The sequence below is a fragment of the Chamaea fasciata genome, unplaced genomic scaffold, assembly GCF_029207755.1.
Source record: "Chamaea fasciata isolate MVZ Bird 193981 ecotype frontalis unplaced genomic scaffold, bChaFas1.0.hap1 SCAF_3, whole genome shotgun sequence".
NCBI lineage: Eukaryota > Metazoa > Chordata > Aves > Passeriformes > Sylviidae > Chamaea > Chamaea fasciata.
The window spans coordinates 56,772,582-56,782,153 of NW_027094088.1; the positions used below are offsets into that span (position 1 = coordinate 56,772,582).

Consider the following 9,572-nt stretch of genomic DNA (forward strand, 5'->3'; position numbering starts at 1 on the left):
GAGAGTCAAAGCAGCTACCTAGGCCAAGCACCAGTAAAACTCTTGAAATCATCCTTCTTTCCTGAACACTGGAGACTTGCTGAAATCTAAAGCTGAAACCCCAGTTCAAAGACAGCTTTGGGGGAAGTTCATCAGAACAGCTCAATTGCAGCAGTACTGTCTCTCAGAGAGTTGGTCACTCAGACCTTCCCTTGCCACAATCTCTGAGGACCACGGGAAGCAGATGTTTGATTTCCATAATACTTTTTCGCTTCTCAGGTGCACTTCATTTGCACTTATTAATAATGGAACAGGTTTGATTTGGAGCAGATTTGGCTTCTATAGCCAGCTAAGTAGAAGTATCAGATCTTGATTGCTGTGAGATGTTTTTTTCCCCATTATTTTCGCTGGGAACCATTTCACATGTGTAGGGCTTTTCTTACGTTTACTGGGCACAAGAAATCACTCAGAGTGCACAAAACAAAAATCTTGAAGGTTCATCAATGTTTCAGGACCCATCAACAACACATTCAATTTATTTGGAAAGGGGTAGGAAATCTTGCTCAGTTTGCAGCTTTGAAACAGAGTAAACCCAGTTCAGTGGAACTGAAACCTTGAGCAGGTGACAGTGCCAAATGCTCCACCTGCCCCTTGCTGCCACCCAGTCCAGCAGATCCATGTGGAATGCCACCCATGTGACCACAGAGCACTGCAGAGCAACAGAGATTTCACATGATTTATTTGTTTCTTCTACACTTAATGTTGCGAAGGGCCCTGGCATGTAGGGAGTAGACAATTTTTAGCCTCTCTCTGAGATTTTGGACCAAAACTCTTGCTCTTCTGCCATCACCCTGCTTACAGATGGCACTGACCATTGGGGGAGCAAAAATTCAGAGTCTTAGTTTGGAGTCCTTTCTTTCCTCAGGGCTGGCTTTTAGGCTGATGGTCTATTTTTTGCCTCAAGGACAACAAAACATTATCCAGAAAAAATTATCCTAATTTCCAGAAAACACAAAGGCAGCAGTAAGTCAGGTGGAACAGACCTGAAGACATTTGGAAATTTATGAAAATTTATTTCTTTGCATAAGTGCTACAGCTTTCAGTTCTTTCTTTATTCTTTTTGGTTAAATTATTTGCAAGATTATTTGCAGCTTTGTCTTTGCTTGATAAATAGAGGGAATTTCTGCGGCTTGGACTACAGCAACAATTTTGAGGGCCTATAACAGGACCTGACCCCAACAGGATCATAGCTTGTCCTCATATTTTCTTTTCTGCAGAAGTTTAATTTTCTGAAACTCAGAAAATTTTCAGAAAATTTCAGAAAAATTTTCAGAAAATTTCAGAAAAATTTTCAGAAAATTCAAAAACTTCTCTATTTTCTGTGTGACTGTTTCCTTTAAGGCTCAACAGTTTTCTACCCGTTGAAAGTGTACCAGATTGACTAATGGAACAAGTGTCATGATTCTGGAAAAGTATTTCCAAAGCATGTATATTCTTGTTTGACTCACAGTGTTTCTCTCAGTGGGAGAGTTACTGTGCTTAGAAGAACATGTTATGTACCAGTTAGTCAGGTATCCTGGTGATTACATGTAGCTTTTTAAAGGAACATCATGCCTTTTTGTGCAGTTTTGACTTGCTTTTATGTCCTTTTTTTTTGGCAGCTTTCTCCTTCTACTATTTTTAACCCCCAAACTGCACCATTGTTTTCAAGAGTCTTAGAAAATTAGATATTCGTGTTTTGATTTTATTCTTCCTGCTCAATATTAATGCTCTTCTCTCTCTATTTTTGCTTGCTTCATATTTCAGTGTGATTAATGTACAGCAACACAAAAATAAAAATTGCAATTACTGAAAATGCAGTTCAGGGGTACAGTTTCCAGAGGTCAAAAAAAGAACAACCCACAAAGAAATGGAGGTTTGATTTTTCCTTCTTGGCAGGCAAGGCAACATGTGGAATCAAACATATAGTTAGGATCTAGCTGAAATGGTAAGCCACAGCCTTCAAGAAGAAGCTCTGTGGACGTGTTCTGCCTAGTGCAATGACAGAGAGGAATTCTTGCCAGTGTAACTGCAGGGAAACCCAGGATTCTGCTGTGCTGTTAAAGGGAGGACGCAACTTCTTTTGAGCTTTTCCCACCGTTGCCATCTTCCATGGGTGGGCAGGGATGCACTCTGCTCCCTCACCCTCCAAATGTCCCGTGTGATTTTCTCTGCCTGCAGCTGCCCTGGGGACCCACCCTGGCAGCTGTGCCAGGTGGGCTCGGCAGCAGCTCCCACCCCGGCCCTGGCCGAGGCACTGCCTGGCCTGTGGCGCCCAGAAAGCTGCGGATGTTAGGAAAGACTCCTCTCTTTGCTCTGTTTTGCCCTCCTTGGGATGAACAAGGATCCTGTACTGTGGGCAGGCTGCCCAGAGAGGCAGGCAGGCTTGGAAAAGTACACTGAGGCTTTGTCTTTAACAGTTCCTAAGGAAAAAGAAAAGATGTTTCCTTTACTTTGGAGCAAATAATGGGCATGTGATAAATCAACATAAGAGCATGGGTATGGCAGCTTTACTGCAAAAAAAACTTGGTGGGGAAAAGCACTAAACTCTGCCTCTTCCTCTTATCTCCAAACACCCTTTCAGGTTAAACTCACTTATTCTGTACTAAATTTGCAGGGTATTATCTACACAGTCATTCTGTGTTTTTTAATCTCTGGAGACTTAATTCATGTGAGGTATCCGCAAGGTGTAAAATACACCATTTTTAATGACAACAAAAAACCATCACAAACAAACACACAAAAACCCAAACAAACAAACAAGACCAAAAAAATCCCAAACAAACAAAAAACCCAAACCAAAATCCACAAAAAAAAAAAAACCAAAACCAAAACCAACAACAACAAACAAAACCTGTGTTGGGCTGGATGCTGCTCGTTTTAAATCTTCCATCCCAGATTACTCTTGTTTTCCATAGCAGTTGCATCCCAAAAGCACTTCCCTTCTTTAAGTAATGAAACAATGAGGTATTAGTGGTATACAGCTCTTATGTAAGTCAGGGTGAGGGAAAAACTGGAGTTAGACACATGACAAGAGTAGAAAGAAGTTGTAGGAGATGTTCCTTGAGTGACAGAGAAAAGTGTGGGGGTGTGGAGAAGGCCTAAACTTCTCCATTTGCAGTAGCACTGGGGAGAACACCAGTGGACAAAGGCAATTTTAAGACAGAACAAAGAGCAAGACTCACCAGGGCCCCCCGAGTGTATTACCTGACACATATTAGGTGACAGGTGTGGGTAGTTACAGACTTCCGAGGGTTAACTCCACACCCGGAAATTCCCTTTTAACAACAGCAAGTATCACACGCAGATAAAATCAGCTATGCTCCATCATTCTTTCCATCCCCCCTGGGAAGAGAGTATGAAATCTGTCTGGGCTGGCATCCATGCAGCCACGGGCTCATTCTGCCTTCCACATCCCCAGGCTTATTGTGCACACACCTTCTTAATGTGCTAGAATTGGCTTAATTTGATCTTGACAAAATAAAATTAAGTAAGCACAAAACCACTAAAGTTATTATAGAGAGTGACTTTCTAAATCACGTTTAACTTCGTGCCATGCCAGGAGATAATCCCCATCTAAATCCAGCCTCAACTGAAAAGAAATATGAAACTAATTCAGCTCACTATACTTTAGATCTCAATAGCAGAGTAACTAGAACTACTAACCACTCTTTTAAAATTACCTCTTTTCCCAGGCTATTTTAGTATGAGATGATCTGGATGATCACCCTTAAAATCAATTTCAACTTCCAGGCGCAGATGATGTTAAATTAAAGAAATATATTTCTTTCAGAAGTCTCCCTTCTACCAAATGATCTGCCTGTTCCACTACTTTCCCAGTTTGTTCGAGCTGAGCATACAGAGGTGGAAACCAGTTTTGTCTTCATTGCAGAACAACAAGACGTAAGGGTATTCAACTGGCAGAAGCTGTGATTAAATTGTGATTACATAAATTCACATTTAGATGTAAGATCAAATAGTAAGAAAGTATAAAATCATTATAACCCTGTTGAATTAATTGAATTTCTGCTCATTTTCTTTAGCTGAGACTGAATAGAGCTGAACTTTTCTGAGTAATCTTCAGCTGTCTCTTACTAGCATAATTAGTACTTTGCTTTTCCAAGCATCTTGCAGTGTTTCTATCCATTCATTTATGTGGAGTTTCTCATCAATGTTTCTTGTAGCTTGAACATGAAGCAGGGATCCTTCTTGCTGAATCAGGGCTCAGTGCATATACTACCAATCACTTTTCTCACAAGGGTGCTTAAAATAGCATCTTCAGCCCATCGTAGCTCACTGGGAAATCTGTCAGCAAATTTCACATTTCTATTATTACAAGACCAATTTTAGAACTAGAAAAAAAAATCATAGCAATGATAAAGCTGCAGGTGGAGACGGGTCAGTTCTGCAAATACTTTCATAATGAAGCGCTGAAATTTCAGAGTGAATTCACTTTTAGCATGTTCATATTATCTTGAATTGGTTTTCCACAAACATTTGGTCGAATAAAATGTTGATTGACAGCAGTATTTACACTTCATTTCTTACAAAGCTGCATATGCAAGTATTCGTGGCTAATGAGTTTGCATTAGCAATTACTCTTGCTAGAAATGCTCACACATTTCTGAGTTTAGGAGAGGGGGTAAATCCCTCCATATTGTGGGCAGTATTGAACTGTGTGCTTCCATCTCAAAGACTTCCTCCAGGCACAGTTTAAATTCATTTATTGACATGGGGGACCCCAGAACTGAAGCTGTAATGACTGGGGGAGGTGGAGACTGGGTGCCATATGACTTATTGACTAATAAGCTTAAATAGCTGAAACCATGTTCTTGCCCAGAAACTTCATAAAAACATAAACACAAGCAGTTAAAAATTTTCTAATACTACATCTTGAGAGAAATCACAAGTGCTTGTACATGTGCTATAATTAGGGAGCATCCATTATTTAGTCACTTCTGTCAAATATTACTTTAAAATCAACCCAGTCTAGCACTGGGTTTTTTCCTTTTTAGACCAGACTGCAGGCACACTGGTTAATATCAGAAGATAAAGGAATTCTGACATGCTGCTAAAAGAGAAAAGTGCAAAAAATTCCTCAACATCTATGAGACTGGACATCAATTAGTAAAGAATTAGGTATCTCTAATGCCTTGACTAGTCACTGTGTTGAAGGGAAAGTCTGCTTTAAATCATAGATTCATAGAATTGTTAGGATTGGAAGGGACATCTAGTTCCAACCACCCTGCCATGGATAGGGGTGCCACTCACTAGACCAGGTTTCTCTGGGCCCCATCCAGCCTGGCCTTGAACCCTTCCAGGATGGGGCATCCACAACTACCCTTGACAACCTGTGCCAGTGCCTCACTATCCTTTGAGTAAAGAATTTCTTCCTAACATCTTTTCTAAATCTCTTCTAGTTTAAAAACCTTCTGCTTTGTCCTGTCACTATCTGCTCATGTAAGAAGTCACTCTCCCTCCTGTTTTATAAGCCCCCTGTAAGTATGGGAAGGCTGCAATGAGGTTTTTCCAGAGTCTTCCCTTCTCCAGGCTGAACAATGCACACACACACCTCCTGGAATAGTTTTCTGGGCTCTGTAGCCCTGTTCCAACCACATTCTGAAGGGTGTCTTAGAGTCCCTCCCAGCAGAGCACAACACTGAGGTGGTCAGAGTGGTTCTGCTGAGCTAACTCACTCTTGAGAGGGCAGCCAGAGACCAGACACTGTCTGAAGAACTTTTAAGATGTGGAGAACTGGCTGACTTCAGTTGGAAACCGAAGTAAAAAATAAAATGAGGCTACAATAACTTGCTGTGCCCGTGAAATTTGAAGGCTTAACCAAGCATTGCAGATATGTCATTATGAAATATGACTTCATGTATTTTCATGGATGTGTCCCTCGGGGACCAAACACCACTCTGTATAGGTTGTTTCACATTTGGCTGACTTTGAGCAAACCTATAAAATCTATAACTGTTATGACAGTCAATGTAAGACACACAGATCATGAAGAATGTATTTAAGTCCTTACTATCCTCCTGGGTTTTTCTTAATTTTGAGTTAAAAGACAATAAAAAGCAGGGGTTTTTATGGGCATATTTTTGGTGTAATTTCGTGTTCCAGTCCTAGGGATGGGCATCAGGACAAAAATTTTTACATCATAATTTTGGGGTCCTAATAATATGTATGCATAAATTACTTTTTAAATGCAACAGTAATTAGGAACCTGAACAATACATGCTGCTATAAAACAGAGTCTTGTAGGCCATAAAAAACTTCCCTTACCCATATACTTGTTCAAAGAAAATTAAATTCATAGTGTCTAGGTATTGCTTTGAAAAACTGATATCAATAAGGATGGAAGATCTGAAGATAGGAAGAATTCAGAAAGACAAACTAATAAAACCCCAATCTAACAATCCTGCCTGGACTCTGAACATTCTGCTAATAAGCAAAAGAATTGCTAACTGCTGGCTGGGTGCTGCTGACTTGTGCTGTTCCTGCTTCATCTGCCACCATATTATTATTATTTTGCCTCAAGCATTGCTGTGGAGCTCACTTTAGCTAATGATCATGCAACTAACAGTCTGTCAGCCTTAATATCTAAGGGAAACAAAATGGAATTTGTCCCTACATTATTAGCTATGCTTTCTAAACACACTTCCTTTGGCCAAACGTATTGAACATTACATTTAATGCCTACTCTACTATATGCCTACTGAATATATGAAATAAAGAAAAATTTTATAGGGCAGTACATAGAAGTCTACATAAACTTATTTGGCACACCCTTGAAATAGAAAACCAAATCAACTTAGATCGTTCCTCACTTTTTGGAGTAAATGCAGGAGATGAGAAGCAACGGGTCAGTAGACTGGCAGCCAATACCAATGCCAATTTATTGAAAGACTCCGTTTTTGCCTGAGGTCATCTAATTACATGTATTGTACCGCAATGAGGTTTAACACAAGGGCAATTAAAGCTTCCATTTTGAGGAGGTAAAAAAGTCTAACTCCAGGGTGAATCAAAGAGGAGGAGAGGCAGCTGGGGTAAAATCAGCAAGGGTTCCTGATCTGTGAGTCCCTTAAACGTGGTAGTGATTAATATTGCTAGCGATTCCCATTCTAACCACCACTACCCCCAAAGCAATGGGTACTGAGCTGTGTCAGGAGAAAAGCTGGCTGCCTTGGGCTCCCAGAGTGAGCTGGGAAGGCTCAGAAGCCCGAGTCCTCGCTCTGCTCTGCTGCATTTGCTACAGCACTGCTGAAATGACCCCTTTCTTATGGCAGTGAAGTAATCTGTGAACTGCCAGGAAAGCATGAGAGAAGGGAACTGGGGATAGCAAGCAGTGGGTTCCTTTCAGGCAAGCTATTGTTGAGTCAGAGTCTGTCCCTCTAGACTATGTTTCCCTGTTCCACAAATAGCTTTGCATTAAAAAACAAAAACAAACAAAACAAAACAAAAACAAAAACCCACCAAAACAAAAACAAGAACTAAAAACCAAACAAACCAGGAAAAGTGAAATGACTGTACCATGTTTCACCACTATTTTTCCATTTCTGAGCACAATTATCACTTTCTCCGGTCACTTGTTCATTTGGTCAAATTTTACCTCATTATCTAAGAAAACAAGAAATATTTGAGTTTTACTGGTTCTTTTCAAGTGTTCATTGGCAGAGACAGGAATCTTCCCTCCTGATTTGGACTCAGAAAAGCTTGAGTTTAGGACCTCCTAACATACACCCAAATGAAGTGCTAGTAACCTTTTGAACCTTTAGGGATCTCCACTTACTCTGAAACATGGCTCAAGGAGTAAACTTACTGCAAGGCAAGTGTAAGGCTTATTGTCTACACCTCAGCTCTGTTATTTGTCACCAACCAAGGTTGAGGTCCTGAGTATTTAGATATTCACACTTTGAAGCTAGTGAAAATATAGTTATTTTGCTGATACCTGTTTAAGTTTTGTTTGGAATAACAGATTTAATTTTTCATGTGGTGGAATGTAATCACCGAAAGTGCTCGGAAAAGTACTAAATAAGCATATTAATTATCTGAGTCCTTTAATTAGCTTCATTTCATCATATTCTACTTCCTTCAGGGTCTTACAGAACACCTCACACCTGCTGCCACGTTTTGCTCAGTACCAGTTTTTCACCGAAGCCAGTTTGTATTCTACAAAGAAGATTCCTACAGAGCCTTACTTTTGTCTCCTACATATATTCTACATTGTACTCTGTAGGTATGTACTTTACTGACATACATTCAGAGCTGAATATTTCAGGAACAAAGAGTCTCTTAGAGACAGGGGCGGTGTATATAAGCACCCAACTGGAGTTCTGTGTACAGTTGTTTATATCACGTGCTTTAGGAAATATGCAGATCATCTGGAAAAAGCCCAGGGTAGGCAGGAAGAGGAGTTGTGAGAAAAATGGGATTGTTTAGTCTAGAAAATCAGGGATGTGAGAAGCCTTTCAATATTTAAAACATTATTTCAAAATAACCTGAATGAATAAATTCCCATGTGACGGAAGACAGGGGGGGGAAAAAAAGTAACTGTTCATGCTACAGCATGAGAGATTTCAGATTACCTTCTGGAAAATCTTTCTAATGGTTAATGGCAGTTCAAGACTGGGGTATCCACTGGGGAAGTAGTGGAGTACTTAACTGAAGTAGTAAGGGATAAATCCACTGCTTTTATAGGGGTCTTGACATAAGATTATTAACAGTTTGAATGTGTATCTCCATCACATCCGCCTCTCGCCATTCAGAAAGGCAACTGCCTTTAGATGGGACCTTCTGAGTGTGTCCTCAGCACAACAAATTGACCACTGCTGAAGCAGGTCAGGTTCTCTTTCCATTTAGTGGTTCAATGAGCCCAAAATATGGACCTTTCACTCCTTTTCTTAAGTGGAGAAACAATTATTCCAGTATTGAGGTGGGAAGTGGCTTGCTCAGCTGGTTAGTAAACATTGCTAATTATTCTGTGGTTTTGAAGTCTTGAAATTATATATTCACACTCTACTGGGCATGAGACACCACATCAGAGTCTTGAGGAAATCAAAACAAAGAAAAGCAAGTTTTTGCTTTATAAATCATATGCAAAACCATCAGAGTGTTCAGAAGTCCTTCTGGGTTTTCAGAGAAGTTGTCGCAAGTTAGATCTTAATCTTCAAGGTTTTCATAAAAACTGAAATTAGAAACAAGTTTAATGTAATAGCAATGGGGTAGAGCACCCAAGACTTATGTTATTTGAATGCTCTCTTCGGCCCCAAACCACCAGTGTAAACTTCATAGAAGACTGATACAGTCTTTTATTCATTGAAAATGTCCTTTGTTTAAATAACCCATGAAGTTACAAATGTCACCTGGCAGTTAAAAACATTCAGCATCTCATCTGTCAGAATAGCAAAAGACATAGGAGTCAGTCCTGCTACAGGGGAAAGAAGGACAAGGATATTTTGTCAATGAATGAAGATCCTGGAGAAAGCTTAATTGTGTACAAACTTTTTTGAGGCATGAAAGGTATTAATTTTAAACAGTAAATGGCAAACTAA

The 9,572-nt window shown here is 39.9% G+C and overlaps 1 long non-coding RNA gene across 1 annotated transcript; it reads right to left on the reverse strand.

Annotated features, from left to right (window-relative positions):
• Positions 1-269: 269 nt before the first annotated feature.
• Positions 270-3,283, reverse strand: LOC136287727 (uncharacterized). Its single transcript, XR_010720283.1, has 3 exons — positions 3,204-3,283; positions 2,873-2,963; positions 270-2,441 (listed from the first exon to the last, which is right to left on the reverse strand). It is a non-coding gene; the product is annotated as an uncharacterized lncRNA (long non-coding RNA).
• Between the last annotated feature and the right edge of the window lie 6,289 nt (positions 3,284-9,572).